The sequence below is a fragment of the Macrotis lagotis genome, chromosome 3 (assembly GCF_037893015.1).
Source record: "Macrotis lagotis isolate mMagLag1 chromosome 3, bilby.v1.9.chrom.fasta, whole genome shotgun sequence".
Taxonomy (NCBI): Eukaryota; Metazoa; Chordata; class Mammalia; order Peramelemorphia; family Peramelidae; genus Macrotis; species Macrotis lagotis.
In genome coordinates, this window is record NC_133660.1 from 90,396,662 (window position 1) to 90,411,749 (window position 15,088).

The window sequence follows — 15,088 nt, forward strand, 5'->3', positions numbered from 1 at the left end:
GTCTCTTCTCTGGAAGTATTCCACTGTTTCCCTCCCTAACAGAATCAATGCAAGGTCTTTCTGGAAATAGTCCACTGTTTCACTCCCTAGCAGAATTGGGAGGGTGTCTGATTTGGAATGCAAGGCCTCTCTCCCTTTTCTAAGAATAGTCTAAGGGTAATAGTTTGTCTTTGTTTTAATGATTTTTAACCCTGAGAGGACTTCACTAAGAATATTAACTCTTAAGAGGGAATATTCCACTCAATATGGATTAATGTTTAATAAAGTTAAATGTAGTTATATGTATAGTTTAACATAGTTATATGTAGTAGATTGTTTTCTGTCAGTGAAAAGGGGGTGAGAAGGAATGGAGGGAGAAAATGTGATGCTAAAAACTTACCAAACAAATGAGAATTGAAAACTATCTTTGCAAGTAATTGGAAAAAATAAAACATTTTTTGAATGGAGAAAAAAGAAACTGAACCACAAGAGGTAAGGTGGAAGAGGAAAAAGAAAAGAGGATCTTAGGTTGGTGAGATGGGAAGATGATGAGTGAGAGGAAGAATATAATTCAAATATCAATTTGATGCTTGTTCAACTATATATAGAAAAGTGATGATAGAGAGAGGCACATTGGTCATGAGATGCCCATTTTGCTAATATAGCTGTTCTCAGTGGAATAACATGTCATTTCTCACAGAAGATACAGTCCTCTCAAAAGCAATTTTGTTAAGGGAAATCTTCTAAGTCACTAATGGAAAAGGGAAGGAGATGATAATAAGCATTTATATACTACCTACTTTTTGATAAGCACTATGCTACGAAATGCTTTACAATTATTATCTCATTTAATCTTCACAACTCTGTCACCATTTTACAGCTGAAGCAACTGAAGCAATCAGAGCTTAAAAGCTTGCCGAGGGTCCTACAGCCCAGGGTCCTAACTAGTGTCCCAGACCAGATTTCAACTGAAGTCTTCCTGATCTGTGCTTAACACTCTAACATTGTATCATCCCAGTGGGAGGAGGGCTCTGCCCTTCTCAAACATGCTTTGAAGAAAGTAACAGTTCATGTGCACTTGTTTCTCATTTCCTGAAGGTTGCTGTCTAGTCAGAAACTAAGAATACATTGTTGTCACATAACATAACGATCTACGTTGCTTCATGTATTGTCTCATTCCCAGTGTTCCTTCCAAAGATAAAGATCATAAAACATTTCAGCATGACCATTTTCTATAATTCTTGTCCATATCCCCCTGTAAGTTCAGCATGGGGAGGTATATTTATCATGCTAGAGAAATTTGTCGATGTTTTGTTTTTGAAGTTAGTTTTCAGTCTTTCTTTTTTCACTCCTATAGTTGTATGAAATCAGATTTCTTTTATATAACTGGTTTATATGGTATCAGTCTATTCATATGTACAATGCACCTTTCTATGTTCTCTTGGATATGCTCATGTTCAAGGCAACATGGCTATTTTCTTTATTTTTTAAAATTGATTAAATAATTTATTTCTTTTTCCAACTACATGGAAAGGTAGTTTTCAACAATCATTGTTTTGGAAGGTTGAGTTTTACATTTATCTCTCTCCCTCCCCTTCCCAACAGAAAGAAATCCAACATAGGCCAACATGGCAATTTTCAAGATCTTTTCTTGTGAAATATAAGAATGTCATGAAAGTCAATTGTTGAATTCAAAATATAGACATTTTTTTCCCCAAATGGTGATGTCTCTCAGAGATTAGCTATCTTAAAGTCATTATTCTAGATGTTTCAATGCATGAAATAATAGTGAATTTCTTGGATAAGATCAATAATATATACATTTACACATATATATTAATGCATAGACATATGTACATATATAACATTTCTATCTTATAAATGCACAATATTTGTAAGTGATATTCTATTCTATTTGCTATCAGAAAATCAGAAAATCTCAAGTATAGATTTATATTGTAGAAAATTGCTGAAATTCTCAGCAAAAGGTCATGTCAATGAGGTGAGGCACACTTGTGAGATATACTAGTGTTGATATCAAATACAAACAAGATAGACTTTATTCTCATTGTTTATTCTCATTGGTTTTGATAATCCATCATAACTTAATTGATCATTTCAAAATAAGTTCAATTGAATGAAAAAGCATTTTAAGAATCATTTTTCAGTTAGTTGTCATTAAGAGTATTCCCACAGCAAACATCATTGATGGTTGACTACTGATTATTCTGAGAACAGATAATACAGTGATGCAGGGATATTTTTGTCATTAGGATAGCAAGGAGAAAAATAAGGCCGAATAGGTCCTTTAAAGGCTATGTTTGGAGGACTGTAGATAAGGCATCTACATGTGACATTGTAAAATGCTATATGTCCCTTTTCATAATCAAGAAAAACACCCACTTTATGTATGGGTGGACTCTGATGAAGACCATATTGTGAATTCCACAGAAAGAATTCATTTCCAAACGTAAAGGCATCTAGTGTTCTTATATCCTCGGATGACAGGGACTGTGCTCCTTTTCTGCTGACTGAATCTTCACAGATGCCCACTGACCACTCTTTCTTATCTCCCACCTCAACTTCCCAATAGTGTTTTCCTGAGTTGAAGGTCTGGGCCCCAAGGACTGTGAGAGCATAGTCAAATCTTTCTTCATTATCAGATACATCCTGTGGTATACTTGTATAATTAAAACTCTTCAAATCTTCAGACAAGTTGAGATGAGAATTGGCTGTTTCAGGATCCAAAGTTATATCCCCTAGAGAAAAAGGAAAAGGTATAATCAGCCTTGGGATACTAGATCACAGTCTATTTGAGACTATATAAGAACAATCAAGATAAAAGGATAAAGATTGGGAAGGAGGGAGGAAGGAAGGAAGGAAGGAAGGAAGGAAGGAAGGAAGGAAGGAAGGAAGGAAGGAAGGAAGGATGAAATCAAGGGAGGAAGGAGAGGAGAAAAGGAAGTAGCTACTCAGGAATCCTATAGATATATATAGATAAAGATATAGATATTGTAGCTATAGACATAGATATGCAGAATTGGATAACTCATTAAAAACCCCTGAAGCAAGGTGAAACCAGAATGTCCATTATCACCACTACTGTTTAACATAATGTTAGACCTGGTAGCTTTATCAGTAAGAGAAGAAAAAGAAATTGAAGGAATTAGAATTGGCAATGAAGAAGCAAAACTTGCATTCTTTGTAGAGCATATGGTGGTAATACTTAGAGAACCCTAGAAAATCAGAGTTTTTAAAAACTACTTGAACAATAAAAATTTCAACAAAGTAGCTGGATATAAAATAATCCCACATAAATCATTAGCATTCCTACATATGAACACAAAGTCCAAGGGGAAGGGAGAGAAATTCCATTTAAAATAACTGTAGAAAATATAAAATACTTGAGAATTTACTTCCCAAATACAAACCCAGAAACTATATGTACGCAATTACAAAAAGACTTTTTCATACAAATAGAGTTGGATAAAAACAATTAGAAAGACATAAACTGGTTAGGTTGAGCTAATATAATAAAAATGACAATTCCACCCAAATTAAATAACCTATTCAGGACCATATCAATCAAATTACCAAAAATATGTAATAAAATTTATCTGGAACAATAAAAGGTCAAGAATATCAAGGGAAGTATTGACAAAAATGCAAAGAAAGGTGTCCTAATTGTTCCAGATCTAAAATTATACTATAAAGCAGCAGTCATCAAAACTGTCTGATGCAGGTTAAGAAAAAGATATGATAGACCAATGCATTAGAATGGGTACAAAAGAAACAATAGTAAATTATTATGGTTAATCTATTATTTGACAAACTCAAAGACATGCTTCTGGGATAAGAACTCATACTTTGACAAAAAATGACTGGGAAAACTGGAAAATAGTATGGCAAAAGTTAGGCAAAGACACATATCTCACATCCTATTTCAAAATAAGGTCAAAATGAGTACAGGATTTAGATATTAAAAGGACAATACTACAGACCAAATCTGTCAGATTTATGAAAAGGGAAGGAATTTATGACCAAACACATTATAAATTATAAAATTCAAAATGGATAATTTTGAAAACATTAAATGAAAAATTTGTACACAAATAAAACTAATGCAATCAATATTAGAAGGAAATCAGAAAGCTAGGAACCAATTTTCACAACTACTGTTTCTGATAAAGGATCCATTTCTGAAATATATGGAGAACTGAATCAAATTTATAAGAATACAAGTCATCCCCCAATTGATAAATGGTCAAAAGATATGAATGGAATGTTTTCAGATGAAGAAATTAAAACTATGTAAAGATATATGAAAAAATATCTAAATCACTTTTCATTAGAAAATTACAAATTAAAACAACCTATCAGATCGATTAAAATACAAAAAAAAAAGAAAATGTGAGTAAACTGGCACATTACTACATTGTTAGTGGAATTGTGAACTAATCCAACCATTCTGGAGAAGAATTTGGAACTATGCTCAAAGGTCAATAAAACTGCATGCCTTTTAAGTAGCATTTTTGTAGTTACAAAGAACTGGAAATTGAGGGGATGTTCATAAATTGGGGAATGTGGTATAATATGGATTACTATTGTTCTGTGAGAAATGATGCATAGCTGAAATTCAAAAAAGTCTGCAAAGACTTGCATGAACTGAGGCTGAATAAAGTGAGCAGAACCAGAACACTGTACTCATCAACAGCAAAATTGTAAGATGGTCAACTATGATGCACTCAGTTCCTTTCAGTCATTCAGGGATCAAGGACAATTCTAAAAGGTTAATAATGGAAAATGCCATCTACATCTGGAGGAAAAACTACAGACTCTGAATGCAGAGCAAAGCATACTATCTTTACTTTTTAAAATTTGTTTTTATGTTTTTTCTTTCTTCTCTTTATTTTTCCCCTTTAGTTTTGATTCCTCTTTTATAACATGACTAATGTGAAAATATGTTAAACATGACTATACATATACAACCCATATCAGATTATTCTCTGTCATGGGGATGGGGAAAGGGAAAAAAGATTGGTAAATATATGACCCTCAAAAGGCAACAAATAGATGAATTGTGAAAAGTGTCTTTTCATGTAATTGGAAAAAATAAAATAATATTAAAATGGAAAAAAAACACAAAAATACTTGAGTACTACAGGTTCTCACCCATCTCCTCCAAAAAGAAGGAAAATCCACAAGTTAGCATCTGAAGTATATCATATATATATGAATTGGTCAAAAAAGATAAAACATAGAAATAGTTTCAATTATGGGTGGAATAAGTAAGATCATTCTGACCTGTTGAGGTATCAAAGGGAAACTCACTTCAATAGTCATGTGAAAACAGAAATTATCCATATGGGGTTAAGGAAAATGATCATTTGTGCATGCTAGCACACACTAAGGAAATCTACTGCAAACAATATGGACACTCTTGGGAATTACCCAAATATCAGTGGAGACTCACGTGTTTCACTTACTCTGGTAGTTAATGAGCATTTCTCTCAGACCAGTGATGGGGTAGGTGCTCCAGCTAGGGAAAGTAATATCTGGTTCTTGTTCTTGAAGTAGCAGCTCTTCATTCCTACAAATAGGATATATTTGGTTACATTTGATCTACAGAGTTCCAGAGCCCTCTCTGATTCACATACTGGTTTTTTTTTTGTTTTGTTTTTTTAGTTTTTGCAAGGCAATGGGATTAAGTGGCTTGCCCAAGGCCACACAGCTAGGTAATTATTAAGTGTGAGGCCGATTTGAACTCAGGTAGTCCTGACTCCAGGGCCAGTGCTCTATCCACGGCACCACCTAGCCACCCCTTGATTCACATAATTTTTCATCTTTTAGCAGTGTAGACTCCAAATAGCCCACCTCAAATAATCAGATTCTCTCATAGATTCTGCATTTTTTAATTACTTGAACACAGCATGAAAACTTACCTTACTAAGGTGTCTTTCCTATCCTGAAAGGGAGAAAATAGAGAGGTTTAGTGTTCTGTTCCTTAGTCTATTTTTATAATATTCTCTTTCTCAGATCCCATCCACCTCCCCATAGTTCTGTTCCTCTCTTAGAATCCTTTTAGGAACATTATCATATTTGCACAGTTTAAGTCTGTGAAAAATTGTTTAGAACTAGCCTTGGATTATTCTGATGGACCTCATGCCTCTAACTCCCTCCTAAGGATGGAGAAATGACTCCATTGTGAGAAGAGTGCTATTCTGCTCTGCCATTCTCCCACCCTCCCATACACAGAAACTGCATTCAAGAGTCAATTGTTTGCTTACCCTGAATGAGAGAACAAACAATAAAAAAAATCTACAAAAGATGTGGGAGTCTCTGAGATATGTAGTCTCCCTTTTTTATGGTTGCTAAGAGTTGAAAACTGAAGGTCCTGAAACCATAAAAGTAAGACCTCCCTTTACAACCAATAAAATTAAAATAGAAGTCAGAAGGTGGAAATGAGATTGCATTCTAGAGTAATTTTGGTTCCCATATAACCACTCTCATTCTTAAGTTCAAAGAAGCAAAGAAAAAATCAGCCCATACCTATCCCCACTGGAAAGATGTTGTTGGATTGGGGTTTTCTTGGGGAGAAGTGAAAAAAAGAATCTTATAAGAAATGATCTCAGTTTATCTAGATCAACTGATCCCTGATACATGAATGATGACTAAAATTTCACAAAGGTAATCAATCCACATTCTGTAAAAGATTTTCCATGGCAAGGAAATCACACATACAAAGGTAGGAAAAATCATTTTGAACATCTCTGCAGAGTGAGAGTATGCCTTGATATGGAATGTTTAGTCATTAAGATATGTTTAAATATTACTTCTGTTGTTATGTGTGTGACCCCAAGGATGCCTCTCAATTGCTCTGAAGTTCACTGTCCTCCTCCATGGGATGGAAATAATGAAATGTCTTCAACTTAACTCAAAGAGAGACTGTAATGCACATAAGTACACACAGGATATTAATTAGAATCTCAAACCTCCAAACAACTTTGAGTAGTTTTGCATCTATTTGAAGTGGTTCTTCCCTCTATTACATAGAAGAACAAATCTATCTCCTAGTGATAGTAAGTATTACTGCTTCTATAGCCTTCATTTCCCTTCAAACACTTCTCAGGTTCTAAAAAGTCTGTTTTTATTGATGCTCTGGGATAGAGATTTCAATCTTCTCTTTGATCCATTCTCTCCAACATGTTGTTCTTGATCCATCCCACATCCTTAATGTGCCCATCAAATGTTGAACCATGAACAGAAAAAAGCTTCTAAACTAATGATTCTTCAATTTTTTGAGGGGGGGTAGAAAGAGGAGGATGAGTGGAGAGTTTACTAGACATCTCCCAAACAAGTAGACCCTCATTCCTTCTACATATATCCAGGAATTCCTCTAATCCTTGAAAATATAATTTAACTGTCATTTCCACCTTTCCAAACTTCTCTGCCTTTCATTTTTAAATTAACATGATAGTTCTCTTTCTGTTCATTCTACCTCTCTTTACTTATGTCCTTGATGTCAAGTAAATTGCTATTTCCTTGCTAGTGAGGATTATTTCATTTACTTTACTGATATTTGCAGAGCATATGGTAGACTATGCTTATATATGTGCTTATTTAGTTGCCTTACTTTTTTTACCTTTTTGCCAAAACCTCATATGTCACTACACCATAAGGAATTATAGAATCATTGACTATTCCTTATGAAAAGAATGATCTACCTCACCCCTTTTCACCAAGGAATGAAGGATGTGATTGCTCTGGGAGAAAGAGTTGATTCAAGTATTTTCCATATGATTGCAAGTTTAAATTCAATCCAAGATGGGTATTGAAACTCAGAGCACACTGTTTAGCTGAAGTGGCTTAGCCTTTAAGAATGCCTCTGCTACACATTGTCTGACTATGGGAGATTTACACTACTCATCAGAAAATATGCATTGAAAAGCCTAAATTAACCTTCTCTAACAAATAGTCCCAAGATGCTTCTCTTCATGATTTATAGGAGATAAGACTAATCATACATATACATATATATATGTGTATGTGTATGTATATATATATTTGTATCTGTGTTATGTAGATATGTAGGTACATATATGTGTGTGTGTGTCTGTGTTTGAATGTTGCACACACTCACCTGAAGCATTTCCAAGGGAGTTTTGCCCATATTCTCCTCTATTTTTAACATCATTTGTTGCATATCCTGGATTTGTTTTGTCAATTTGGTCTTCCTTTCTTCAAGTTTTTCCAGTTTGTGTCTGGATTCCTGATCCAATTTTTCCAGGTATAGACATTCTTCATCCAATAAAAACTGATGTATTTTCTCATACTCTGTTGTTATTGACTTTTTAATAGCAAAAGTATCCTCCTGTCCCAAAAGAAATAGGATAAAGGTAAAAAGTGAAAAGTCATGATAGAATGGGATAGGGACCAACATTTTTGTTCTCTATTAAATACTATTGACCATCTAAGAAAAGTGGATTCTGATACCAGAAGGTTATTCTGACTGCTAGTACATCTTCCATTTCAGTTGTTCTGAGACACAGTCTCTTAAAGCACCTTTTCTAAAGGAGTAGTTAATAATGAAAAGAGTAAAATATGATATTGCGTAAAGGGAATGTACTCAAAAAATACCAGAGATCATTTTCTACCTAAAAATACCCAAATCATTTCAGGAACCTTTTTCTTCATACATGTAAATGATCAGTTTATAAGAAAACTAAGTTCTGTGATCATTAGACGTCATATTATTTTCCCCAAAGAGTGACAATATATTTCATTCTTTGATCATCAATATTAATCACTTTAGTCATTAAAACTTCAAGGGGCAGAATAGGTCTTACCTTCCTGACCAAAGAAACAGACACTGACCTTACACTCTGCCTCTCTTCTTTTCACACTGTCTAGTGAAATTTTAAACTCTTCTTCTTTTTTCTGTAAGATATTCCATGTCTCCTGGAGTTTGTACTGCAAGAAAAATAAAACCTTAGTCAAATCTCTGTTTTATAGGCCCTTCAGAGGCCCACATGCTTTAGAATTGCTGACTAGGAGGAGGATTCTGGGAAGGTGGTGGAGTAGATCTAAAAATCCCAAACTCTCCAGGTTTCCTCCCCTTACAAATCCAAAAAAGCACCTCAAGGTGACCATGGAATGACCAAAATAAACAAGAGCTGGGGTGGAATAGTGGTCCTTCTGGGACAACCAGAAAAGATCTGAAGAAAGATCTAGGGACAGAGGTTTAGTTCCAAGTAAAATGTAAACTCTTCCAGACTGGCAACCTAACACAATAAGAGACAAGCCCTAGGAGCCAATAGGTTGAGAAGTAACCTCAGTCTTAGCCAGAGGGATATTTACCTACATGACAATGTGGGGAGTTGGTATCAAAGTGAGGAAAGAGAGAGAACCTCTGCTAACAAAGAACACCAGGGTCAGGTGTGCTACGGAGAAGCAGAAGCAGTCCTCGACTAGAAGGAACCAGTGAGGGCAGAAGTGATGACCCTGCTGGCTTTGGACATTTACAGAGAACTGAATTCTTGATCTTGTTCCAGAGGAGAGGCAAGAACTGAAAGGTATAGCCACTGGAGGATTCTCAGGGAGCAAGAAAACTTCCAGGACACTGTGTAGAGGGTCCCAGCTATGGCTTGGAAAGGAGTCCAGAGATTGGGTCCAGGACAAAGTTCCTGAGGCCAGAGGCACCATCCCCCCCCACATCCCAGAACTAGAGGTGAATATGATAACAAGCTGCTAAAAATTAAAAATGATAAAAAATAAAAAGAAACAGGCAAAAAAAAATCCAACTATAGACATTTATATGAGAATAAGGAAGGTTGAGGTTCATTTTCAGAAGAAGATACAGAAGGAAAAAACAACTCTCCACTTCAAAGAGTAACATCAAAAGGCAGCCTGCTTTAAAAGAATTCATGGAAGAACTCAAAGAAAAAGACTTTAAAAGCCAAATAAAACAAGAACAATTCGAGAAGGAAAAAGTTAACAAATTAGAAGAGAATATCAAGATTTTTAAGGATATATTTTCCTTTGGAACTTCATAATAACCATAAAAGCTAGTGACCTTTTTTACTCCCATTTTTAAAAAAGTTAATGCTGAGGCCAAGAAACTTCTGAAAAAAAACAGTAAAAATGACTGGGTTAAATTTTGTTGTTGAAGTCACAGGTGTGAGGTTCCTAGATTTCTCTTGAGGATGAACTGCATGTTTGATATGGCAGTTGGTCATAGAGTTGAATGAACAGACAACATTTCTCTCCTGGGAGGAATTGATAGTGAGCAAACACTCTTACCTTGTACTCATCAGCAGCCTTGTAAAGGAGAAGGTCTTGGTGATCCTTGTGCTCTGGGGCTAATGAACAAGACTCGCAAAGAAGTTTCTGCTCTTCCTCACAAAAAAACTTCTCTTTTTCACCATGTAGATCACAGACACTCAAGCCTACTATACTTTGAAGTAAATGAGAGCTGATTACTTTGCCAATGATTGAAAGATCCTGCAAATTCTTGTTGGGCACCAAATGACTGATTTCAATGACTTGTCTGCATTCTGGGCACATTAAGGTACCATCATCTCCCTCCCTGCACTGGAAAAGACAATCTGCACAAAAGCTGTGACCACATGTGACAGCTATTGGGTCAGTAAAGTAGCCCAGGCAGATGGAGCAAGTGAGATCTTCCTTGAGGTGTTTGAGTAAGCCTTTGACATCCATGTTCCTAGACCTGCAGAGAAAGAGTTAATGAAAATTTTGACCAGAGCATTCCTCTGTCATTCAAAACATCTCAGAACTTTTATCCAAGCTGTGTCAAGGATTCAGAGGCAATAGAGGACTTACAACAGTGGTGATCCCATATTTACCATACATCCTGAGCAGATCCATTAGGATTCCCCATGTCATACCTGCCTTGAAAAAGAACTGGGGAACCTAAGTTCTGGGACTTAGACATCTCAGGCTAAATCAGAATCCACATGAGGCCTGTTTTATAGATGGACCTCATCCCTAACCTTGGGCAAGTCACGTAACCCCCTTGCCTTAAATAAAAAATTAATTTAAATAAATAAATAAATTTGTTCCCAGGGAAGGGATGTTAGAAAATAATACCCCAGTGCTAAATCTGTACTCTTTTCTCCAAGGAGCATAAATGTTGTGGATTCTCTTTTATTAGTTCTTACTCTCATTTTCTCTTCCTCTTGACTTCAGGGTCACCATTTTCTGAAGAAAACACCTTTATTTTCTCTTAAGTACAATTGAAAAATCTATGGTTTGGCTTATCTTATTATATTGAATAGTTCAGGAATAACTGACCTCATTTCAAAAGCTCACAATAATTATATCTCTGATTACCAGATCTGACACAATGCAAAAGCAATCCCAGTTCTTTATTTCTGTACCCCAGCTTCTCCTCAAAAAAAAAATAGACCTTAAACAGACCTTCTCCTCAGCCCCTCATTTTGCCATCTCTCCAATTAATGATTCATTTACTGGCCTGAAGTGTCCAAGTATATAGAGAAAAAAAACATTTTCCCAAAAGAAACTTACCTCTGAATCTGTCCTCCAATATTCCTCTAGCTCTTTCCCTTGAGCTCAGAGACAAAAGTGTTTAAGATTGAGTTGTTGAGATCTTTTTATACTTCTCCCTTTGATTAGCATTACTCCACCCACAAAAGGTGTGAACTCCTGTGGCTTGATAGTGCTTCCCATCTCTGGTTTAGGACTGAGTTCTTACCTTTGTCCTTTTCCATAGTAATGAGTTACCATTCCCAATTGTGTTCATACTTAGTTCATAAAAGTATTGCCCCTCAAATTCAAGTACATCTTTACTTACTTCAATTTCAAATATTCCTCTCAGGAGATAGAATATTAGCTCTTTCCCTTTAGCTCCATCTGCAAAATTTTCAGGACTGTTTTCTTTGGATCTTTTAAAGAGTTTTACTTTACATTACTCACAAAAGGTGGAACTCCTATGTCTTCATATAGTGTCTAGTCTCATAGTACTGGGTATTCACCTTTATCCTTTTTTAGAGTAATGGGCTATAATTAACAATAGTCTTCAAACCTAGGCATCTGGAATCAGAGTTGTCTTCCCTTTAAATTCATTAGGTCAGGGATCACTGTGTATAAATGGTTCATGCTTATATCAGTATGGTTTCAAAGTGATCTACTTGTTGTGATGGCTTTTTGTAAAGAAGGTCTACACAAGAGGAACAGGACTACAGAAACAGAACAAAAAAATAAGAGTTTATTTTGAAAAATATTGCTTCATTCTCCTACTTCTTGCTTTGCATTTTTCTGTTTCCTTGCTCACCCATGTCATATTTAAGACAATCTGGTTATTAATATAGATTTCTTATCTTCCCTGATTTATTGGAACTTCCTGGGGGCCAGTAGGATCCTCTTTTAAATTTGTATCTTACTCAAGGTCTAGCAGTTTCTTGGTCTAGAAATGGAACTTAAAAAATCTATTTCAATGGAATCTATTTAAGTTTTAATTGAATTCTACTGTCCAGGTTATTGGTGATTTCAGATGAGCATGTCTGAGACTGATGGGGTATTAGCTGAAAAAATTGGCAGAGTCAAAGAGAGTCCTTGGTAATGGATTCAGTGAACTCTGGAGAATAAAAAGATAAAGGATTAGTAAGACCTTGGGCTGCCATGAACTTAAAAATTCCTAAAAGTTCTCTCTTTTACCTGCAGTCTTTTCCTGACCCCTGAAATAGACTAAATGATCTGAAACTGAAGTTAAGGAAAACAGCTAGTACCTTTTCTTTCATTATTGTTTGGTTCTCTGTTCTATCGTCCAACATACCTTTATTTGTCTAGAGAGGCAGCTAGCTATCAGCTAGCTATATATCTATTGGATTGTTTATTGGGGAAAGGTCGAGGGAGAAGGGGAAAAGAAGTATATATTCATTGGTCCATTCCTTCTAGGCAATCTAGGAATTACCTAATGAACCCCAAGAATTTGTATTCTCACCTGTAGGCATTCTCTTCCAGTATGGAACCTAGCCTAAGGATCACCATGGCCTTTAAACATGAGTTTCTAGCTGGAAAGGATGGATCCAAGGAAGCAGGACAGATTAGTCCTATTTCTACCCACAGTAATGCTCACTTGCACTAGGCCTGAACCCCCTGGCAAAAATCAGTGGTATTTTATTTTTATTTTTTCTTTGTGAGAATCAGAGAATGAGCATTTGGTTCTCTGAGCAATTGGTCCAGCTTAAGAATCTCAGAGCAGAAGTACAGCAGAGGGAGAAAAGAAGGAGTAGGGACAAGAGTGGAAATAAAAAAAAAATTGAGGAAGAGGGAAAAGGAAGTTTTAAAAAGGAAAGAGGAGAAGTTAAAGGAAGGAGGATTATGGAGACTGTAATGAGAGGTGGAGTGATCACAGACATAGGGATAGATATGGAAAAATGTGAGAATACATATTCTCCTAAATACAAACTCCATTCACTTTGTTTCTTTGCATGTGCAATGTTAAGCCAAAATCATCTGAGGTATTACAGATATTGTCAAAAAAGTAAAGTTTTCAAACAGCACTTGAAACAACTAGACTTTCCCAGTCTGACTCATCAAGGAGACATTGCTATTTAGAGGAAATGTTTGTCGATTTGTACTCTATCCTGGATTTCCATGCAGAGATTCTTACCTTGAAAAGCTTATCTTCCAGAAGTTCATGAAAAGATGCATTGTGATGGTAAGCAGATTGAAACTCTTCATAATCAAGTACTTATAAAAGAGAGTCTTGGATTCAGGATAGATGTAAAAAGAGGATAGACTAGCAACTCAATATCTTTACATGTAAAGATGGTTTTTGGAATTCATTTTTAAAATTTTGAGTGCCAAACTTACTCCTTCCTTTCATCATTCCACCTCCTTTGATATAGATAATGTTCATCCTTAATGTAACAGATATTCTATATAATGCTCTCCTGGTTCTGCTCACTTCAATTTGCATTGGTTCATGCAAACCTTTTTTTGGGTTTTCTAAACTCCAACTGGTCAATATCTCTTTTAGCATAATTCCACTATAAGAAACATAAAGATTTTAAATATATATATACACATATACAAAATTTATAGCACACTTATATTATATTTATCTTATTCATATACTTCACCTCATTCTGCCATTTCCCAATTGATAGACATACCTTCAGTTTCCAGTTCTTTGCCACCATAAACTTCAACATTAATAATTATGGCTGTAAGGAAGATCAAACCTATCTGCTCTTAATCTTGAAGCTATTTTTTAAGCTTAATTTAATTTTTATTATGAAATGAAACAAATATTTCCATTACACAGTAGAATTTTTAAGAAAAGGATGATTAATGGGGCAGCTAGGTGGCGTAGTGGATAAAGCACCGGCCTTGGAGTCAGGAGTACCTGGGTTCAAATCTGGTCTCAGACACTTAATAATTACCTAGCTGTGTGGCCTTGGGCAAGCCACTTAACCCCATTTGCCTTGCAAGAAAACCTAAAAAAAAAAAAAAAGAAAAAAAGGATGATTATATGTGAAATTGCAAATCACTTATAACTTAATATTCCTTTTAAATATATTATAAAGTTATATAAATTTTTGTTTAGCTTTTTTAATTCAAACAAAAACTTTTTAAAATTTAAATGTAAAAATTATGCAATTAGTAAAGCAACTAAAAAAACTGAAGTTTGAAGATGATTTTTAAAATGAAAAACCACTAAACTGAAAAAAACATCTATATATATGTATATATATATACATATACATATATATATATATATATATATATATATATATATAAAACTAGATAACTAGAATAATATCCAGCACTTGAATAAAGGCAGCATTCTAGTCTTCTTGTAAATCAATATTAAGTTATCATGTAGCCAATAGTCATGTAACATTCATTTTTTAAAATGTAATTTAATTTTATTTTTTGGTTTAAACTTTTTCCCATTTGCATATAAGAATAGTTTTCAACTTACATGTTTTGTAAGATTTTTCTCCTTCTGTCCTTTGCCTTCCCTCTTCCCAAGACAGCAAGTAATCTGATATAAGTACAATCTGCATATAGTATTTAAGAAATGAAAAGGGATACTAAAAAAATTTTCTTTTGATCAGGTAAA

General features: G+C 34.9%; 1 pseudogene; it reads right to left on the reverse strand.

Moving 5' to 3' along the window:
• Window positions 1-2,195: 2,195 nt before the first annotated feature.
• Window positions 2,196-10,695, reverse strand: LOC141519155 (putative E3 ubiquitin-protein ligase TRIML1; annotated as a pseudogene).
• Window positions 10,696-15,088: the final 4,393 nt, after the last annotated feature.